At 34.9% G+C, this 22,244-nt stretch overlaps 1 protein-coding gene and 1 long non-coding RNA gene across 2 annotated transcripts in view; one reads left to right on the forward strand and one right to left on the reverse strand.

Moving 5' to 3' along the window:
- Positions 1-438: 438 nt before the first annotated feature.
- LOC126739184 (uncharacterized) lies at positions 439-1,067 on the reverse strand. Its single transcript, XR_007661567.1, has 3 exons — positions 854-1,067; positions 609-801; positions 439-551 (listed from the first exon to the last, which is right to left on the reverse strand). It is a non-coding gene; the product is annotated as an uncharacterized LOC126739184 (long non-coding RNA).
- A 10,845-nt stretch (positions 1,068-11,912) lies between these two features.
- Positions 11,913-22,244, forward strand: part of LOC126739178 (leucine-rich repeat transmembrane protein FLRT2-like) — a 43,403-nt gene continuing 33,071 nt past the window's right edge. The window contains exon 1 of the mRNA XM_050444745.1: positions 11,913-12,136. The gene's annotated coding sequence lies outside the window, so the exon portion shown is untranslated. The remainder of the gene's footprint in view (positions 12,137-22,244) is intronic.

The following is a 22,244-nucleotide window of genomic DNA, read 5'->3' on the forward strand; positions in this document are numbered from 1 at the left end:
CTTAGGTTAATAAAATTATAAATTTATAATGAGCTTGCCCCGCAGATAAATACATAAGTAACTACATAAGCATTCTACTCAATATTGTAACGATATTGGCAACACTGCGGAATTCCGTCATTCCGGAATCTTCGCGGTGACGCAAGCGGGCGGTGTACGACATCTCTGGAGACACGTGGAAGTTTAGGGAGTTTTCCGGAATAATGGTCCAGCGAGTATATAAGGAGCATTCGCTGCAATGAGGCCAGTTCAAATCGGAATATTGGAGCGATTTTTAAATCGAAATAGTGGTAAATAAATAGAGTATAAATAAATATTTCTAGTAGTCTTAAGTGTACGTGTAAAATCAGTTGACTATTGTTGTGCATTGAGTATTTAAATTCGAAACTTAATGAACGCTAAAAACTCTACAATATTAATTCTTAAATAAAAACCCGATTCAATTTTATATATATTTTACATTACATAAAGAAAAATTTAAAAGTTTTTTGGCGACTCCACAAATCTCTTTACTGTGCAATTTTGTATCGTCACTCGTTCCCTGCTGACATCTGCAAATTTTAAAATATTAAACCCCGAAGACAATCACGTCAAACCAAAAATAATACCTTTGCAGCCTTTAACGTTTCTTTTGCAGTAATAATCGTCCAAATAAGTAATCATGCTGATGATAAATGAGCATACACCTAACACAAGGTAAATAAATACTTCAGTTAAAACATTAAAGGTAGTTTTAACCAGGAACCAGACAATTGGATTACAAAGAATATTTATGCAAATGGATATTATCAATAAGGAGATCTAAAATGTAACTGAAAAATTTTAAAATTTCTTGGAAAAATGAGATGCTTACATGTAACAGCCAATGCAACATATTTCCTGAATATTTCGCAACATTCTTGCGTAACATACTTTCATTGCCCTGAGAATATGATGGAATATAAATATTCGGGGTGTCGCCCATTAGTTCTACCATTTTATCAATTTTGAATTGTAAAAAATTAGTATTTTTTCCAAAAACCGTTAAAACTGCAAATTTTGTATGTTAGTGTGACAAATGTCAAAATGGTGGTCGCATTTTTATTTAAAACGAAATATGCTGGCGCGTTCCACTAAGCACAAGACTAATATTAATATCGCTAGCAAGTCTTTTGCTCTATAGAAGGAATTATGTCTAGTAGCAATCTAGCTACTTTTGAATTAAATATATTAGTTGGAAAATATTCTTGGACAATAGGTATAAATTTAGTAACTTTGAATAAAGTAAATCAGTCGTTCTTTTATTAAACTTCACAGCTATCATTGGCACAGTCGCATACTTACAAAGTTCTCTAACTTTTTTAGAAATAAAATAGGGTACCTTTGTATTGTGAGTGCGGCATTTAAGACTCTTATATCACTTTAGCCTAACCAGTTGGCTCAATCGAACGAGAAGATTCAGAACTTATACAATTACAGTTGATGCCCATTAGGGTCATGACAGCAATCAATTCTTGGTTTCCTGAAAGGAAAATATTTATGTATTATTATATAATTAATCATATTTGAATTATTTAATTCAAAATAATTTCTATGAATTTAATAGAATAGTTTAAAAATAATCAAAATACGCATTCTACAGTTATTTTAGGTAAATAGAAACATAGTACGTATTTATTTACAAGTCTTATACTGTGTCTGCAAATGAAAACGTGTAACCTTTAAAACTTTCCTCTTAGAAAAGAATTGAGAAAAATCACATAAATCTATGAACCAAGAAAATTATAGTTTGTACCAACACAAATTACAAGGCAATCCCGCTTAAGCGGTAACAAACATTCGAGAAAAGGCTGCAGGAAAGTTGAAGTGTAGTCGAAAACTCTTTTCAGTGTAAAGCCAGCTCCAGACTAAGCATGTTATTTAGCAAAGTAACTGAATAAACCCGGTAATGAAGCAACTGTCAAGCAACATAAAAAAACGAGATGACTTCAATGTTCATGGAAAGTATGTAGCTAGCACATTACAGAATCTTTAGATTAGATCAACTGTAGCCTCTATTAAATTTCAAATTAATAACATTCTCTACAAATTTCATCAAATCTGATTTTCAATTTCTGAAATCTGATTTAATCAAATCTAAAATATTTTAAAAATCATACTATCTTTTATTCTGTCACTCAAACAGTCAATGATCGGGTCACAAACTTCTGGCACAATCACAGGAATACTTTGAGGCGAAAATTTTACTTAATAACTGAAACTTTGGCGAATAATTTTTTACTCGTCCAGATTTTATGAAATTATCTTATTTCTTTTGAAGGTTTTAAACAATTAAAAAAAAAGCTGTATTTTTAATTTTTTGGGAAATGGCCTACATATCCACTTAGTTGCTTTTAAATTATTATTTAAGTGCGAAGTAGCATTCTTGTATTATCTATGAAAAATTGGAGTGGACGAATAATAAATCTCCCAACTGTATAACTAATTTATATAAATCATGCATCAGAAAGATATTTTAGAGTCGGACGCTTACTAGCGTCGCGTCATACTGAAAAACAACGACGTAGCAAGAGCGTAGCAGAGCGAACGAAATGCATGCATGTGCGTTGCCATATATCGTTTTTAAGCATCTCTCTATGGGTAATAATCGATTCTCCAATCTGTAAAATAAATAAATAAAATATTATAATATACCTTAGAAAATTGAAAGGCTAGAATTAGTAAACAACAACTTTGTTTGAGTTTAACATGTGCACAGGCGCAAGAGGGCAAAGACTTGTGCCGTTTGTGCCGTACCGTGGAAAAAAGGCGATTTAAGCCGATCTTTTACAAGTTAATACCGATATTGTCATAACATCATATCAAGGGACAACTGTCGTCATAAACGTAGAATAATAAAAACTTATTAAGAAATCTATAATAATTATAAAATATTTAATTTCCATTAAAATGCGTTTTATTGAATAAGTACCTTAACTCTAGTTAAGTACGTTAAAAAAACGCATAAAAAATTCATAAACGGTAATATTGTTTATAATTTAAAGCATAATCTATTAACAATAAATATTTATCATGTAAATATTTTTTAACGACGTCACTGGTGAAGATTACTTGTGTCGGTGGAATCAACAATGCGATCGAGCGGTGTTGTGATGTTGTTCCCTTTTTCTCTAATATATGTTATCTACATTTATTTAACTTTTAATATTGACTTCTTCATAGAGTATCTAATCAAATTTTATTAAAAAAAAATGGTTCATATTTTATTAAAGAGAAATAGTATTGTTTTGCGCCTGTCAAAATACGTGATTTTTTATGATTTTATAAAGTGTGTTTTTTTTCTCATTTCTACATAATCATTTGACATCATTGCATGAGAGATGTTGCAAGCAACTGCCCATTGTTCCACGGCAAAGCTAATTCTTTCAATATTCTAAATATTATACATGATGCTGCCAAATGGGGGAAAATTCGTGCCGTTCTTTCTTTAGTTAAATTAATACTTGTACCAAATTCATTAAGAAAAAACATGGTAACTGTCAGTAGCACCTTTGAGAGCGCCCCAAAGTACAGCAGGAATATCCTTAGCTTATAAATTAATTAAATCAATTTTAACCAAAAACATATGCTGTATATTGTAATTTTATATATATATATCTTTTTCTAGTTGGTTATTATTCCCTTAAAAATTTCCTGGCAGCACATTTTATTTTTGTTAACCTCAGTTTTTTTACTTTTTTATATTACTTTATGCTATGTGTTTGTATATTACGTTTTTGTTTAACTATACATTTGTTCCTTGGGAGTTTGTTTTCTTGATAAATTTTGTGTTATTTTGCTTATCATTTTAGATCGGACTTCACTTAAATATATAAATAAATATTTTTCATTTTTAAATAAACCACCCTTAATACCTTCTTAAAAAATACGTCAATCTAGATAATATACAGGGGGACGTTTAATTTTATATTTAATAAAGTTCTGTTAATCGATTACAAAGATTCAGAAATAATTTATATTCTATAAAAAACTAAATAATGTACTTCAAAAAACTTCGTTCGATTCTATTTATATATAACATGACCAACGTAAAAGATGTCACTAACAATTTATTAAACGTACTTACAAATGTCATAACGAAAAGTATATCAAGATATGAAATTTTAAAAAACAAAAAACCACGGATAACTAAGGAACTTATAAGCTCAATGAACACTAGAGTCTATATAAGGTCTACAAACAAAATAAAACTGTAGAAAATTATTTTAAATATCAAAAATATAGGAATAAAATTAATTCACTAACAAAAAAATTAGAAGAAAAATATTAGAGGGAGCAGGTAAAAAGAAATAAAAATAATAGTAAACAATTGTGGAAGACATTAAATAACTTTACAAGTAAAAGTAATTCTGTTAATAATAACAGCACTTCAGTAAAATTTAAATTAAAAGACGAAAGTAGCAATAGTATTATTAGAGACACTGTAAAAATATTCAATATATTTAACAGCTACGATATAAACATAGGACAAAAAATTGCGAAAACAATAAAAGAGAATTATATAGAAAGGGAAAATGCCAACTTCCGAAATAATATAAAAGTTTTTAAATCCAGTATGTGATCAGAAGTACATTCAATTATTTATTCCTTAAAGGACTACTGTTTCGCCCGGATATGATAAGATAATACCCGCCACATTAAAGAAAATTAGTAAATATATAACAAAATCCCTTACTTACTTAATAAACTTAATTTTTTCAAAAGGAGAGTGTCCTAGTTACTTCAAAAGAGCAATCATTAAGCTAATATTTAAAAAGGAGATTCAACTTTTCATTCATCAATTCAAAACTATAGACCAATAAGCATATCTAGTCTATCAAAAGTGTTTGAAAGGCCTCTAAAGGAAAAAATAGTACATTTTCTAGACACTCACAAATTATTAAGTAATAATCAATACGGTTTTGACGCAATTACTCACCTAACGCAAAAAATTTACCAAAGTTTGAATTTAGGTGGGCCTTGCGCAGCAACGTTCTTCGACCTGGCACAAACATTTGATACGGTGGATCTTTTATCTATATCGAAAGACCTAGGTATCCGAGGACAAGCACTTTTACTCATAGAAAGTTACCTAAACCATTAAACACAGAAAGTCCAAATAAATTCACAAAGTGGTTCATACTAAGAGGTTAAATTCGGTATACCACAAGGAACGGTGTTGGCCCCGGTCCTATTTAATGCTTACATAAATTCAATGTTACAACAAGATTATACAGGCCATTATAATTTCATTTAATTTCACATGTGCTACTTGTCGAAGGAAGCTCGTGGACAGATGTAAAAGAAAAAATTAATTTACACCTCCATCAAATAGTTCACTGGTTTGAAAAATACTTATTATCGATTAATTTAGAAAAAACAAGAACTACTTGCCCTTTTCTAGCAATATTACTGGGTTGCCCGCTGAAATAGATATAATTATAAATTTACCTTTTAGGAAAAACCCAAATTGGATAATTAATGGTTCCACTCAATCTAACTACATGAAAATTAATATAGACAGACAGTTGGGATCTTTATATACAAAACCTAATAAAGAAAATAAAGAAATTACGTTCTCTTTTTTAACTTTTTAATCACTTGTCCAAGATTGCAAATGTATATATATTGAGATCTATTTATTTTGCACTAGCTGAATGCCTGAAGCAACGCCGCTCGCGTGAAAATAAAAGAAAAGTCGAAGAAGGCCTCCAATAATAGTAAATGCAACCCACAATACACAAAAATAAAATCCAAAGCCTCGCCTCATTGATAGTACATGCAACCCACAATTGCCACGCCGTTTTTCTTGAGGTCAAGGCAGAGAAAAACAAACCACCGAGGGACAAAGCCGGGACCGATTTTTCTTGCGCATGTGCGAGCTTATTTGGTATACCTGTCTTATTGCCGGTCCCCTGCCAGCCGTCGGTTAGTCCGGTAATATTCACCCCTAATTAAACCCCTAATTAACCCCTATAAACTGTTTATCTATGGTAATATTCGACGCCTAGTTTAGTCTAGTCAAGTGTTGCCTGAATTTTTCTCTGTCTTTATTTTTTGTGTGTGTTGTCATTGTGCTCTTTATTTTATTAAAAACTTTTATAATATGCCTTATACCTGTGCTTTTCGTGGATGTCATTCAAAGACAGGGTGTGGAAAACTATTAATTATGAACACCCTTGTGCACATTTTCCAAAAACCTTTATCTTAAAATTATTTATATTTATGAAAATATTTTACACCATTAAATATAATAATAGGGTCTTAAAAACAAATAAAGATAAAAATGTTGTTCGAAAACTAAAAATTTTGCGGAATGTATAAATGTACCTAGATTTAATTTAATTATTGCCAATGTATTTTTGTGTTTCATTATACAATGGGCCAATATTATTTTCTCAAAAAATAAAAGTTTGTTTAGAAGATTTTTTGTTTTCCATTATTTATCTTAAATGGTAATTTTTATAGTTGGCACTATACCGGATGACACAGGAAAAAGGGAACACGCAATAACTTTTTTATTTTTCAAGATTTTCAAATAAATTGTTTTTGATCACTTCCGGTTGAACCGGAAATGACACGAACTTTCTTATTTTAAATGGGACACCCAGTTTATTTTTTCATACATTTGTTTATCTTGAAAAATAAAAAAGTTGTTGCGTGTTCCCTTTTTCCTGTGTCACCCGGTATAGTTTAGGTAAACTTATAACTTAACTATACCAACAGTAAAATAATGTAATAGTTTTGATTTCAAATTCCCAATAAAATTGTTAATCTATTAATTGTCGTATTTCTCTCCGTGTACGGAACTATTAAATTGCCAAAACGATTTTTCTCCGTTACTTAATATGTAGCGCCAGTCATTTAAGCCCGCTCAAGGGCACCAAAATTGGACCCCAGAAAATCAACGGTAAATGCGGGTTTTGTCGCTTCTCGGTGGTTTGTTTTTCTCTGGTCAAGGGGCGCGATTAATATAATATAAATATTATAAAACCAAGACACAAATATGTACAAATCTTAAAAATGATTCGTTAGATGCAGAGCGAGCGGTAAGACTGGGTCGAGTCACCTCTCGGGTATCAGTCTCGCATGGACCCGCCTTGTTGTTATGTATACCAAAATATAAATAATACAGAGGCACTTTTTCAATCGTATTTATTAATCAGTTTAATGTGCTATTTATCATATCGCTAACACCCCTTATCGGTGGAATTTCACAAAGATCGTTCGTATCCGGGGCCTACATTATAAAAAAACATTGTTGCAGTTAATTTTTTTTTAATTTGTAATTCAAAACAGTATTGGTTGAAAGTAATTGGTTGGAGTACTTAATGACTGTGTTCAACTTAGGAACAATTTTAATTTTAATTTTATTTCATCAATTTATTTCTTTTTGGATAGGTCTTCTCCTTTTGTTTTATTAAATTGCTATTATTGTAGAATATCATTTTTTTTTAAGTATTTGTGTTAAGTCAGGTCGGTCATGCGCTAGGTGAGCTTTTTTTTTTCTTTTTTTAAGCCTTAACTTTTGTTTGTTTTTTTGTATATTAAGTTAGTTAAATATTTTTCTGTATGTTTTATTTGCTTTTTTGATAGTAGTTATAATAATATTGTAATTTTATGTGTACTCGGTTAAGTTAACAGCATTCGCTGCCCTTCGCCGAGTATAAAATAAAGCCAAATTAATTTATTTATAAAAATATTTAAGCGAAAACACCTTTTTACACCATTACTAAAGTATATAAATCTATAAACTTAAATTTTTATTACACCGTTGGGTGGTGGATTGTATGCGCTTTAAAATGATCACACAGAAAAGCATAGCAATTTGACGTGTCAAAGTATGAGATCGATAAAATACTCATTATTACCAGATGTTTTAGCTCACTATTCCCTGGTACGTCAACTGGTTTAATTTTTTTTCGGACTATTGAATAGACATTCTAATGCTGCTTATAATGATTTGTCACACAATGAGGTTTCCATTTGACATATCAAAGTATGGTAGGTGAGGAGTTGATTAACACTGCCCCTAAATATATAAATTGACGTGTTTTTTTTAAATATATAAATTGACGAGTTATAAGGGTGGTTCGTTTTGAAATGAAGGCACTCTATAAAATATACATACATGAATAAATATATTACTACGAATTAAAGTAACATGCTTTACATTTTAGAAACTTTAATTTATTGTTAAGGCATTAAAATATCAACTATATTTGAGGTTCTGTTTTTACATTTTTTAGTGATTTAATTTTTTTTTAATAAGGCTTAATCGTAATTACATAAAACCAATAAGGTTCAACTGTCAAGACAAATAAAGCCAACTTTTCTATTTAATTTATATACATAAAATAATAACTCCGCCTTGTCAAGCGTCGGATAGTGACCCACTTAGCGTAAGCTAATGGGGCTCAAAACGATTGCCTAGATGGTCCCAAGCCAAGGGAACACACGCAGGAGCTGAGAGGTGTCGCACCGCTGCTCAACATAACCTATGAGAAAACAAGGCCGAGCCCTAGATGGAGCCATCCGGAGAGGTAGCAACGTACCAACCAAGATTTCAGGGCTTCCTTGGGCCGTCAGTTAGTATAGGGGCCCACCCTTGCCTAGCCAGCGTTCAACTGGCGAAAAGTCTCAATGGATGTAGTAGTGCCAGGTGGCACCTGTGGTAGGACTCTGCTCGGGCGGCTGCCGGATAGTCTTAAAAGGAAAAGTCTTGACTACATCAAGTCGTAGGTGAGTAGGTAGCGGTGGGGCTTTTTCTTCAATTCCTCATATACATATTCCTGACACAACACTCACACATACAAGCACACGCTGCAAAACACGACAACACACATCACCAACCTCAAAATATAATGAACTTACAGAAAAGAGACGTCGAAGAAAAAGAGCCTACAAGCAAGACAGGGGATCCTACCACCAAATCCCCCGAAGCCAGAATGGATTTTTCATCCATCCAGAAGGAGGAGCTATTAAGGTCACCAGCCGCCAGCAACTCAGAAGCCGAAGTAAGCGAAAATTCCTCGACCCGGGCAGAACCAAAAGGTTTTGACCAGGCGGGAGTTAACGCTACCAAAGCCGAAAAGTTGCTGCGACTTAAGACGCGGAAAGAGGAAAGACAGAGAAAGGAGCAACAAAAAGCTAACCAGAAGGGATCGACAGTTCCTCCAGGACAAGCCCCACGGCACCCACCGCTGTCAGGAAACTACCCACCCAGGAGGCTCAGGCCGAGTCCTCAGGGAACGTCACAGCGCCTCTAGCAAAAAGAGGCAAATCAAAAAGAACACCCCACCCGACCGCCAGCATAAGAAGCCTAGACAACAGGACAGGTCCATCCCTCAAAAAGATGCGCAGATAGGCGCGTCTTCCCTTCTAAGGCATCCACGAAGGACAAACGACCAACCCAGTTCCGGCTCCTATAGCGGGGCAGTCACCAGGGCAAACCAGGTCGTGTTCAGGTCAGACAGAGAAGGCTGACCAAAGAGGAGGCGGACGGCTTAAGGCTTCATCTCATCTCTGAGACCAAGGCTGAGCTACACTCCCAAAACTCCGGACTCACAGAGAGGGGCTGGTTTCTGGTCACAATGGAGGACGAACCCTCATGACACTGAGCTCCTGTCAACCACTGACCGAGGGGGGTCACGCCTTCGCCGTGGTGAGGTCCATGGCCAGTGGAGATAGTCTTGAGGACCTTGAAGACACGGGAGCGGCCAGACTTAGAGTATGTCAGAGAAATCCTTGACATACAGAATAGGGCCTTAAGCGTCCCCAGCTGGCAACACCTGAGTACAGAAGGAGAGCCTGGAAGTTTTAACCTTCACTTCATAGTGAGCAGGGAGGTTGCTGCTCGACTCGAGGAGGCCAGGTCACTCTTCTTCGAACTGGTCACTGTCCGAACTTTTCGAGTGACCGTTCGGCGAACGCCCATCCGGCCCAACACCGCAGCCGTAACCTCCAAGCCACCAGAAGGGAAGCCTTAGGCAGGTAAGAGAGCTACTCCTACAACCATGGATGTCCCCCATGGCGCAATTAAGGATAAGTCAAATCAATCTCCAACATAGTCGAGATGCAACTGCCGAATTGGCGAGCATCATAACTGGTAAGGCGGGAGAGATTGTATTAATACAAGAACCTTACTTTTTTAGGCAACAAATAATAGGACTAGGGGCAACCGGCTTCAAATTTATAGCCGGTGTCGAAGAAGACCAGATGCCCAGAACGTGTCTCTTAGCATCCAGGGAGCTTCAACTAACACCCTTACCACAAGTAAGCTCCAAGGATGCTACGACAGCTCTGCTGGAGTACTCGGTAAGCGGCACAATATATAATTTAATTTTATGCAGTTTATATCTTTCGTGTAATAATGGACAACTTACTTCGCGAAAGAGCTAAAAAGGTTTATAGTAAAATACAGTAGGGATAGTGGTTTGACCAGACTGCAAAGACTGGTCTGCTTGGGAATTATTAGAGCTATGAGAACAACACCCGCGGCACCTCTAAATATTCTTCTTGGGCTACCGGATCTCCCAGTCTGGATTGAGAGGGAGGCCATGGCGGCGCATAAGAGGATGAAGGATAGCGGAGGGTGATGACGATTGCTCTCAGGATGTGTAAAAACATACCAATTCTGACATCCAGATGCACTACAGAAAGTGGCAAACTAAGGTTAAAGAAGGGGTTTCAAGTCGAAATCCCGACAAGGGAAGAATGGTCGGCGAACCAAATTAAAAAGCCAAGTGGTTTCCAGGCCTGGTACACAGAGGGATCATGGATGAAAAGCACTAATTCAGCCGGAGCCGGAGTGTACAGGATGGAAACGAACACAGTAATCATTCGCGTTAGGCAAACACACAACAGTTTTCCAAGCGGAGGTGTTTGCTATACTCGAAGTAGCAAACAAACGAGAGACATTAAAAGGTAAGGGGGGAATTTGCATTTACTCCGATAGGCAAGCTGCCCTCAAGGCGATTGAGAAACCCAGGGCCAGCTCAGCACTAGTCCAGGAATGCAAAGACTCATTAGAAAGGCTTGCAATATACAGGGAAGTGAGATTGAGGTGGGTCCAGGATACCAAAGTGTCGAAGGCAATGAGCGGGCCGATGAACTGGCTAGACAAGGTTCTGTTAACCCCTTCATAGGCCCCGAACCTTGTCTTGGTCTTAGCAGCAAAAAAAACCGCCAGGCACTTAATAATTGGGCCTGGGAAAAAACAAGGAAGAATTGGAGAAGGACAGAAGGATGTAGACAGGCCAAGGAAATGATACCAGACCATGATTACTTTAAAGCAAGGCGACTGCTAACAAAGACCCGACAAAGTATCAAAGACTTGGTGGGAATCCTGACCGGGCACAACAGTCTAAACAGGCATCTACACCTTTTTGGTATAAGAGAAAGCCTACTCTGTCCAAATTGCGGTACAGGGGAGGAAACTTCATACCATATGGTATCTGTGATAGGTGGAGTCGCCTGAGAAGGAAAACTTTCAGAGCAACGACACTATAACGGGAAGATCTTAAAGATCTGGAGTGGGACAACGTGCAAGCCTTTATTAAAAGGACGGGCCGACTCAGTGAAGACCGCGCATTGGGAGTGGAGGCGTAGGGGTGGGTGATTCTGGGGTTAGCGAAAAGGGACTGTTCAGGCTTACTTGCCGAGCTCTAGCTTCCCCACCCTTACTACTACTACTACTACTACATAAAATAATGAAACTTATCCGCATTTAAAAATTAGTCATATTTTAAAAGTAGTGGGGAGCAGTAAACAATACAGCAATAATACACGACCGTCTCAACAAATCATAATACATAGTTAATGACTAGTATTTTATAAAATATGTAACTTGCGATAAACCAGATAACAAAATACTTATTATTTTCTCCGAAAACGTTCTGTTATCTGGTTAATTTAACATTATCAGTCAATATGTTTTTATTAACTTATTTGAAACGAAGTTATGTGATTGAAAATATCGCTATTGTGTAGATGCAATGTTAAAAAGCCGTAGTGATTTGTTTTTTACTGTTAGAATTGTTCTGCGTGCACATCAATAATTCAGAATAAAGAAGATTTAAAAATAAAAACTATGAGGAAATCCTGTATTGCTTCATTGGTAAGTTTTATATAGTAATTAGACCTTTATCTAGGCACTTTATTTAATAAAGTATTAATATAGAATTATTTATTTTATATTTAGTTTTAAAGTATTGAAGTATTGGCTTTTATTTGATATAAAAATGTATGGTATACTTGTATGTATTATATGTACTAAATTTTAATTCAATGACAGAGTACAATAAAATAAATACTACAGATTATTAGTCATAACTAAACGCAATAGAAAAACGCAAAAACAAGAAGAGGGAGACATTTTATTCACTTGTTTTTAAACTTATCAAAAAACAAAACATCCTATATAAACAAAATTAAACTTTGTTTGGAGCTAAAAGACTATCATGTAGATTCTGAAAAAAGTTAAAGCTTCTAACAAAATGCTCACCCTGTACACATAATAGATAAGTATAATTTAAAAACATTTAAGTAAAACTATACATATAAAATTAAAATTAAATTAAGACTTAACTGTACCTATATGCAAACTTATGGTTTTAATTTGATTTTAATTATGTAATTAAAAATTAATATACCAATTTCAGAAAAAAAGAAAGAACTTTTATTTTAAAAATATAAAATATATGTATTTTTACATAAATGCCAAGCTCTAATTGAGTACGAGACTATAAACAATTAAAAGCAATAAAAATACATGTAAATACGTACATACTTACATACATGTAAGATAATAAAATACAATGGAAAAGGATATATAACTCAAGTTAGGCGCCATTATTTACCCCTAACTGTTGCAAGTCGAAAAGTTTTTTTATAAATAAAAGCTTTCCATGAAGTTTGTTGAATAGATATTAGGGTGGGTCGTTTTTATACTTTTTCTTTATGTTTGACAGACCTGTGGTTTAAAAACTTGCTATTGGGTAAAATTTTCTCGTGCAAATTTAAAAAAAAAATCATCAGCGTTTGCACCCCCCGCTACCCCCCAAAAATACAAAAAAAAATATAAAAAGAAAATAATTTGCCTGTACTATAAAATAATGTAATATAGTCCTCTAATTACGCTAAAAAAAAAATTATTAATTGTAGACATATTTAGGCCCTCCGCCAGCTCTTAAACCTAAAAAAAATCAAGCATTTTTCAACTTACGAGCAACTCTTCGCCTATTTTGTATATTAACAGATACAAAATAACCCAGAACTTACCACGGGGAGGTGGCTCCCATCGAGTTCCATCCCTGCCCACCCATCCACCCAACCATATGAGCAATTTCTAATTTCCTACTTCATAGTCTGATTTGGTATTAAACTTTGGCATCTGGCTTCTAGATGCTATCGTTGTACGTATCCAACCATCTCTGTTAGCAAACCCACATACGGCCGACGATGCCTCTGTCACTAATTTGACATATCTTTCAAAAGCCTGCGTATGGCAGCGTAACTTTCATAAATCTGCCTCTGGATAGCTGCTAGTTTTAATAAACTTCAATTTCTTCATCAGACAGATGCTTCGTCATTGGTGGCTCTGTTACTTTGCAATATTGCCACTTTATTAAATCAATATATGATTCCGCTTCAAAATTGAACTTATAAATTTCAAATTTTCTTATCGCGCTATTCAAATTTACAGGAATTTTTTTCTCATTCGACCTGCAACTTAATATTTTTCTGTACCCTAATTCTCTTATATCACGACGTGAGTCAAAGATCATCGTTAGTATAATATTTTCAGGGTGGCCATAAAAGCCATTTCGTTCAATTACAGGATCAACTACAGCTTTAAGTTCTTCACTTAAGTATCTTGAATATTGAATTAGCTGCCAAAGGTGAAGAGCTCCAAATCTGTACAATGGTACAGTTTTTACTACCAAATCTTCACATATACTCGCAGAATATATTCTGTCAACACTTAATTTAGGCGGGGGATTTCTTACCGCAATGTAAGCCCGCAAGATACGATTTGCTGTTCTTAGCCATCTTGCGTGAGATAACTTGCCAGGAGATTTATTCGCTAAATTAGATGGACAGTTTCCAGTAGATATCGCAGTGCAAATCTCGTATAAATATTTTTGATCGCTACTTAATTCTTTTAAATTTACCTTAGGCAAATTAACTTTGATTGTTTCGTAGCACACGACAGGTAATCGCTCACATGTTTCAATAAGTTTGACGCTAGAACCCGAGAATGATAATGGTCCTGTGGTATTTCCGTCCAGATGTCGAACCAAAGGTCGCAATGGCAACTCGTTTGCATGTAGTTGACATATTAGCCATTGCAAAGGTCGTTTAAGATGTAATTCCAACAAATGTATTACACCACCGTGAGGCCCAGTATTAATGACAGTACCATCGCAGCCAACCGCAACTAACTCGCTAACTAATACTTCATTTTCGGTTAAATATTTTAAAATCGTTGAAGCTATGGTCTTTGCAGTAGCGTTTTCAGGTGTTACGTGTCCTATAGTCGCTACTTGGTTCCTTTAATAACACATATGTTCTTCGACAATGATTTTCCTAGATGACGATTCACCCTGTTTTTTAATGTGAAGAGTTTTATTTTTGCGCCCATCAAAATAGAGAGCTTGAAGACTAGTACCATCTTTTATTATATTTTTTGTAAATCAAGTCGTTGCCGTTTTTTTTGTCGATCTAATTTGGACTTGTCTATTACATAAGATTGATTAGTTTTGGATATCAATCCAACATTTTCCAGAACTGTACTGGCGATCATTGCTCCTTTTCTACTTGATAATCCAGCTTGGTCTATTGCTTTTGCTAATGCAGGAAAGTCAAGGGTTATGTCCGTAGAAGTTGACGGCTCTGGTTCGAAGTCTGGATCAGAGTCTGGTTCGCTTTGCACTGATATATCTGATAGATTGGCTAGTTCAATTTTTTTTTGGATACATTACGCGAAATGTTTTGTTGACTTTTGTCCTCCAGAATATTACGCGAGAGGTCCCTGCTTTTTTTTTTTTGTTTTTGCTGCAAAATTTTACTTATTTTGGGATCTACTTACCATATAGACATTAATCGTGTAGTTCTCTGGTCGTTTAGGAAAGCTTGTTCCATTTTTGGAACTTTGTATGACTTTTCACAAATACACAAGTTAAAATTGGTAAATTTGCACTTTGAAATATTAAAGAGTTTAGTATTAGCCTCATCACGACATTTTTGAAGGGAGGAGCCGTTGCGTACAAATTTACCTGGCGAAGAGGCTTAACATTGTTTAAATTGAATAAAAATTTTTGTGTTTGAAGCTATTTTTAGTTGTTTGAAGTAGCAGTCTTTAATAATATAACATTTTTTTAGGGGTCGGGCGAAGGAGGCTAAATAATAAAATTAAAAAAAAATAAAAAATTGGTATTCATTATGGACCATTTGGCAACTTTTTTTACTACAGGCATAAAAAACCTAGAGAACCGACCCACCCTAATAGATATGTCGTCATCTGGTTGATTATGGATATACAAGAATAATGATCTTGGAAGAGTCACATCTTGGTATTAACTTTCTTTCTGTAGGCTAAGTAGCTAGTTCGTAAATTAAGGTTATCCAAATTCTAGGGAAGCGGTATTCACTTATCCATCAATGGCTTGGGCTAGTTGTAGATTATAGGACTACAGTTTAAGTTTATTCTGTAGCGTTTTTCTCGTTCGTTAAGGGTGAATTAAAACAGTCGAGATTAGTCAACCAATTTATTTACACACTTCACTACGAAAACACGATCACTCATGATTACTAGAGATATATATTTTTCAGTAAATAAATACAGTTCTTTATTTACAACTATTTAAATCTCGCGCTAATATTTCGAACTTTACTTTACTGAACTGACAACTATTGGCGATGCGGCTTCTTACATACTCGGCGGAACACTGTTCCGAAAAATTCCCGCTAACCCTCGAGACGTCGTGTGGTGTACCACTTTTGACAATCCGGAATGATCGAGAATCAGTTGGGTGGTCTTTCGAATGGGACGAGAATTTTTCCTGTATTGATTTTGGGCTGGATTATGTTGATCCACCCTTTCTTCCCTTTATCAAAAACGTCTTGATATTTATAGATCAACAACCTCAGCCTCCTTCTTTGGTTTGGCGTTATACTGGTACCCGATGACGATACCAGCTCTTCTAGTTCTTTTTGAATGATATCCTGTTTGATTTCCATAGCCGCAATTTGTCGGCTGTATTGCTGAAACTGTAGAGCAGTGTTCTAGCTTTATGCCCTTCTATAACAGCACAGAAAAATGATTCATTACCCTCAGAGGAATACTTCTTTTAGCGTGAACAATGGTCTTTTCGACTTGTAACGAGTCAATTCTATTTAGGGACCTCAGAAATTGGGGATTACTAAGTGCCTCCACCTTTCTTGTTATAAAGGATTGAAGTTGTCAAATGGGTTGTATCTGCTAGGTTCAGACCATAAAGATACACTGTTGTAATAGTAATTGAATATTTATTGACTATAATAAGTACAGTACCTTATTAATAAACTCTCTTTGAGTGGCCATTATAGTGGCAATGTAAAACATTACCTTGAGACTATGCGTTTCCTGAGCTTGTCCCTTACGAGTCCCTTCTCTGTGGCTTTCCACCCTGTGACGTGACTGATCTGTTTGGTTTCGCTGTTGTGTGGTCTCAGTTTGGTACAACACTGTTGTGCCGGTATTTCGTATTTTTGACTGGTTATCTGTTGTTGATTGGTCACGATATCCTGTTTGTTTTCTAAAAGGGGAATTTCATTGTTTTCCTATAACCCCTATACAGAATTTGTGGAGTGGAAGTGTTGAGAGTTCCAGAGGATTTCTTTTGGGGGCCAATGTTTTGATTTCATCTTGACGTTTGTTTTGACATTCGGCGCCTATTAGCTAAGTTCACATGACTGGGTTTTGCTGACTGAACCATGTGGGCGCTGTAGTACTCACAGCGTTGCCAAGGAATACCCTAAAGTCTTATGAATTGAGATATCTTGTCACGCCACATTTGGAACTAATTCTTTATCACAGGATATTTGGCCGATCGCGACAGATTTCTCTGAGATGTCGGTTCGGTAGGATGTGCTGAATTCATTTAAATAAATACAATAATTACACAATTTCTGGTGGTACCGTGGTCTCCCTGAAAATTATTCGCAGCGGTGCCTGTGACCGTCATTTCCGGTAGGGCTTTGATGCCGGATTTCTGATGCCTACGGAGTTTGTCTTCCTGTCGTCCTTTTGTTCATGTTGACTCGGGCATGACGTCTTCCACCTGTGTGTTGTGTCTTCGCTGGCGATGCTTGGCAACGGGCTTGAGCTAAAGCTGTAGTCACTACTCGGCACTCTTGTGGCAGATGTGAATGGGTAGATTTTTTTCTATATTTTTGTTTTGACGAGGAAGAGAGATAGCACTAGATTTCCGGTAGTTTCGTCGTCTCTATAAATAGGTTACGAGACGGAGGTTAGGTAGGAGTTACGATTCGGCCATCTTAGTTCAGTCGAGTTAGTGGTGCCAGAAAGTGCTTGAGCAGCGTGCGGTAATTTTTGCCAATTAAGTCAGGTTCGGTGTTGCTGTGGCTCCCAGTTGAGGTGTATTTCCCATTTGATTTGATGTTCGATATGGTTGAGGGGAAATCCATACTCATTTGAGGATTCGAAGCTCGGGCCCACTACTCATCTCATTTGCCAGCCTTAACATTGGCTCACTGGACTCAGATTCTTTGGAAGAGGTCTACCAAGTAATTTTTATTACTCTTCTCTAGTAATTTCTTTTTTTTTGTTTTATGCCCTAAAGGTCAGGATTATTTATCTTTTCGTTCTCTGTAGCTTCATCGACAGCTATCGAAAAAATTGCTGTTACTTTAGAGGTTTTGCAATTGCTGGAATTACTTGGCCATACAGAGTGATCTGTCTAGCCTTTCTTTCTTCCTTTAGTACAACAGATCCAGTGTTGTACTAGAGAAAGAAAAACCCTCCGTGGAGGTAAGTTATTATACAGTGCTTTTCTTTGAAGTCCCCCCCCATTTATTTTTTGAACGGGTCAAAAAAATTTTTTGAAACTTGGCATAAGTAAATTGGTCTATAGATACTATTTTTCACTGTAAGCTAGGTAGTTGTAAATTCCAAGATGGCGGCTGGGCGACATCTTGAGAAAAAATTTTAAATAGAAAGGGGGTACCTCATTTTAAAGGTCTCAATGAGTACTTTATAACCCTGAAATATTAGACCCATATCTTAACTTGTTTCAAAATGGCGGCCTAATAAAAAAGTATTTTTTTTTATTTTAACGTTTTACATTTTTATGATTTTTGAATAGGTAAAAATCAGTGTACGAAAATAAATGCGTCACTATTTTATTTTGACATAAAAACGACAGTTCTAAATGTCAAAATAACACATGAGCGCCATCTTGAATAAATGCATTAAATAGAAATCTTGTGTTACCTCATTTAAAAGGTTTTATTGAGTACTTCTAATATTTATTACATGGACTCGGTGGACTCCGTTTTGACCTGTCTAAAAGTAACAGCCAAAAAAATACACTGTTGCGATTTTATTAACGTTTTTAATAATAATATACAAATAATTTATAATTTTTGAATTTTGGATTTAAAGATTAACTTTTTGGTTTCTAAAGACTTACTGAACCGCCCTCGTATGTCACATTTCACGTTAAAGGTTATTGAACATTATTTAGACATTCCAAAAACCAAATAGCTATTAAAAAAACTCGAAAAAAAATTTTAAGATATTTTTCCTTAACCGGTAAATTACTCTTGTATCGGTCATTGTTAGATATTGTTTAGTGTGTTTGGCAGTTTGAATTTATTGTTTTTTTCAAAATGGTTAATTCTCGTCCATTGGAGGAAAAAGTAGAAGCAATTTTTATTTATGGAGCAACGCGTAATTTTCATGAGATTGAAAGGGTTTTCAACGAACGTTTTCCTGATCGTCCTATTTGCCGTAAATATTTAAGGGAACTTGTAAATAAATTTACAACTACTGGTACTGTCCAGGATAAAAAACGCCCAGGCCATATGTCTATTTCAGAAGAAAAGCAAGTCCAAATAATTGGCGAAATAATAGAAAATCCCCAACATTCTACTCCAACTGTTGCTGATATCTGTGAAGTTTCAACTTCGACGGCATGGAGAGTTTGAAAAAAAATGAGTTTCACCCATACAAGATCCAAATGGTCCATCAACTGACTGAAGATGATCCTGACTGAAGAGTGCAATTCTGTGAAATTATGGCAGAGAGAAAAAAAAAATACTTAAAATAAAAAAAAAATACTTTTTTATTAGGCCGCCATTTTGAAACGAGTTAAGATATGGGTCTAATATTTCAGGCTTATAAAGTACTCATTGAGACCTTTAAAATGAGGTACCACACGACCCCCCTTTCTATTTAAAATTTTTTCTCAAGATGTCGCCCAGCCGCCATCTTGGAATTTACAACTACCTAGTTTACAGTGAAAAATAGTATCTATAGACCAATTTACTTATGCCAGGTTTCAAAAATTTTTTTTGACCCGTTCAAAAAATAAATGGTGGGGGAACTTCAAAGAAAAGCACTGTATATAATTTGTTTGGTTCTTGTAAGGATGGTTCTGGAATACTTAAGACCGTTGTATTCTAGGGTTTTTTTTAATTTAAAACTTTACCTTTGAGGCTTACTACCCTTTAAAGTCCTGTCCCTGCCTTGTGATATGTCATGCGTAAATGTGACATTGGGTGCTTATGACGTCAACCACTCACAGTGAATTATGCTTAAACTGACTAAACTTATATATTATATAGCGGTCTTAAACATTGTAAATAGTATCAATACTTTTTCACTTATATGGTTGTAATTATTTAAGCACAGCTTAACCTCGAGCTTGTATTTATGTATAGTTCTTTTATAAACAATTTCACTTATTTTTTTTTATTTAACATTGTAACAGCATCCTCTATTTAGAATACTATTATTACATTGCACTTTTACCTTTATCCAACTGTTAACTAAGGTTAAAATATACAGCATAGTATTTGAACCAAGGTTTCTGTAATCCTATTACCTGTATACTAGGTGTCTACTAGAAAAACCGCCAAACTTTAAGAGGTGATTAAACTAGTCATTTGCAATAAAAAAGTCGTATAAAATTTTTTCAAAAAGTTGTTAGTTCTTCTGGTATTTAATATTTTTTGATTTTATCAAATTTCTTTGTTTTTTTCATATAAACAAGAATATCTCCGTTATTCTTATCACCACATAAAATTTATATATACCATCTGAAAGAGAATTAAATTTGCTATAAGATGGGTATATTTAAGTTTTTGAGTAATTTTTTATACCAGGTGTTATCAGAAGTTAAATGTAACATTTGGGAAATGTGCAAGATTAGTGGTATTTTCGTCGTGGCCGTTTTTCTAAAATTTGGTAAATAGGGACATGTTTTTTTCCAGCAAAAACTACTGCATTTAAAATGCTTTCCAATGATATACTTACTTTTGTGATAGCTATTTGTTTTCACAGCAATACCATGGGCAAAAGAAAGAAAACCACAAAAATTGAAAATTTTCAAATTTTATATTTCTTGATTGACCAAAATTAAAAAATCTAAATTTCATTAAACAAACCTAAAATTATAACAATTGTTCAAAATGCCTTCCCTCTTGTTCAATACATTTGATGCATTTTCTTCTGACACTATCAACAACCCGTTGTTACAACGCGTTTTTGTCGCAGTTCATTGCAACACACACTAATTCGATTAATTAGTTGGTCTCGAGTATTACTGTTAATTCTATAAACATTAGATTTTAATGTGCCGCCAGACATAAAAGTCAAAGAGCATAAGGTCAGGGCTTCTGGGCGGCCATCCATTTCTCCGAAAGCATTGATTCAAGGAATTTTGCACAATTCTGCCATTATGGGTTGGGCATCCGTCCATTTGAAACCAAAGTTCCTGTCTAGCGGCTAAGGGAATTTCTTCCAGAAAGTCAGCAAGGTCATTATTTAATAAATTTGAAAGCTCATTGGAATTGAGATGATCCGGAAGTATTACGGGCCCGGAAAGGCAACTTTTCATTAATCCTATCCATACGTTGACCCTTATCTCATGCTGAAAATGTGAAACAGTCACATGAGGGTTTTCTGTATGCCATATATGGTTATTTCTTAAATTCATTATTCCGGCTCTTGTAAATGTTGCTTCATCTGTCCAAAATATTTGATCTATTCCCCACTCTTGCAACTTATTTAAGTGCCACCTACAGAATTGAAGCCTCACCTCACCATCTACTGGCAATAAATCCTGGACTTTTTTCGAATCCTTAATGCAGCACCAATGCTGCGAGTACTTCGAGATCTATCTTCTGTATATTTTAGAAAAACGACAACGAAGAAGATACCACTAATTTTGCACATTTCCCGAATGTTACATTTAACTTCTGATAACACCCGGTATAAAAAATTACTCAAAAACTTAAATATACCCATCTTATAGCAAATTTAATTCTCTTTCAGATGGTATATCTACATTTTATGTGGTGGTAAGAATAACGAAGATATTCTTGTTTATATGAAAAAAAACAAAGAAATTTGATAAAATCAAAAAATATTAAATACCAGAAGAACTAACCGCTTTTCGAAAAAATGTTATACGACTTTTTTGTTGCAAATAACTTGTATAATCACCTTTTAAAGTTTGGCGGTTTTTATAGTAGACACCCTGTATAGAGTGTGGCTGTCAACTAGGTTTGTATAGGACAACTATTAAGGACTTCAGTAGTTTTTTTAATAGTTTAAATTTTTTTCTTCTTTTTAAAGACCTCAAGGTTTACTGAGCAGCTAAATAGTATTGTGCAACTTAGGAGTTGATTATTCATGATTAAAGATGGGTCTCAGGGAAATAAGAGAAGAGTATTCACATCTTTCTATTGGCATTATGGTGTTTAATTACGTGGAGTCCTCTCTCTAACTATTAGTAACCCACCCTATCCGACTGTAGCTGCGGCCATCATAATCTTGCTATTCTTCCTTTATTCTCTTCCTGACACATAAGGGTCAGTAACCTAGTGTTTTTTTATTGAATTTAATTTTTAAATTAAAAGAGGGAATTAACGCCCGTAATAGGTTAATAATAGGTCAGATATACAGGGTGTTTCAAAACTATAGGATCAAACTTCTG

The sequence above is a fragment of the Anthonomus grandis genome, chromosome 8 (genome assembly GCF_022605725.1).
Source record: "Anthonomus grandis grandis chromosome 8, icAntGran1.3, whole genome shotgun sequence".
Lineage (NCBI taxonomy): Eukaryota > Metazoa > Arthropoda > Insecta > Coleoptera > Curculionidae > Anthonomus > Anthonomus grandis.